The 1,269-nt window shown below is 31.9% G+C and overlaps 1 pseudogene; it reads right to left on the reverse strand.

Moving 5' to 3' along the window:
• Window positions 1-644: 644 nt before the first annotated feature.
• On the reverse strand, window positions 645-832 carry LOC141502597 (ATP synthase F(0) complex subunit j, mitochondrial pseudogene; annotated as a pseudogene).
• Window positions 833-1,269: the final 437 nt, after the last annotated feature.

Raw genomic sequence — 1,269 nt, forward strand, 5'->3', positions numbered from 1 at the left:
TGTGTGTGTGTGTGTATGTATTATATATATATATATATATATATATATATATATATATATATTTATTCTGTGCAAGCTGGGTTCTAATTATTAATTACATCTTTGACCATTTTAGTTTCTGTTTACATCTTTTTTTGTTTGCCATGCTAGAACATTTCCTATTGGAAGTAGTTAGGTTGGCACAGTGGGGAGAGCAACAGCCCTGGAGTCAGGAGGACCTGAGTTCAAATGTCACCTCAGACACTTAATAATTGCCTAGTTGTGTGACCTTAGGCAAGTCACTCTTAACCCCATTGCCTTAAATTAATAAATTTATTTTTTAAATTTTAATCATTTTATTTTAGAGGTAGTTACAGTGAATCCACCAGATGCATTACAATACAAATGCTGAATTTGCAATATATACATAGATCAAAGCTGTAAAAATTAGATGAACAAAAAAGATAATATTTTAATTAAATTGGAACACAATAATCAACCTGTAGATAGCTAGCTAGATAGCTAGCTAGCTACCTAGATAGATAGATGACTTTCTTATTTTATGGTATGAACAGAAGCCTAATAGTTAACATGGGAAATCCTTGTATTCTTTCTTCTATTGTCAAATGCCCAAATTTATAGCCAGCTTGATTATTATGAAAAATCCTAAGGTAAATTCACTTAATGATGTCCATGAGCAGATGAATCTGAACCTTTCAAAGCTTTACTTTTTTTTATCAGCACTTCTGATTTTGTAAATGATGTACCCCATCACACTCATTCCTATCCAGATTTCCTGAGTATAGTAGGGTTTCAGTGGAGTCCAAACAGTTTTCATTAAGTTCTATAACATCATGGTGGGTCTCAGCACAGATGGTGTGCACACAGGAGCCCGGGTGGTGGCAGACAGAGGTGGAAGGCCAAGGTGACCCGGAAAAGAATAATTTTTTAAATTAAAAAAAAAAGAATAATTCTTATTGATTTTTGTTTCAAATTTTTTCTTGTCTTTCTCTTTTATTGACATTCATTCATTCCAAAAATAGTTATTTCGCTTTTCCTATGTACAAGACACTATTCCAGTCACTGCATAAAGTATAAATAATACATTCCCTCTAGGAAGTTATAAAAATTGAGGCAACAAATTTAAGAAATATATGAAGCATGGCAATTAAAAATCAATTTGTATAAAAGCAAAATCAAAAGAGAAATAGATGAACCTAGCTTCTGAGATCATTTAGTTATTGTGATTAAGCAATGAATTTAGCTTTGAGCTTTCCAGTAGAGTTAGAA

This window comes from Macrotis lagotis, chromosome X (assembly GCF_037893015.1).
Source record: "Macrotis lagotis isolate mMagLag1 chromosome X, bilby.v1.9.chrom.fasta, whole genome shotgun sequence".
NCBI lineage: Eukaryota > Metazoa > Chordata > Mammalia > Peramelemorphia > Peramelidae > Macrotis > Macrotis lagotis.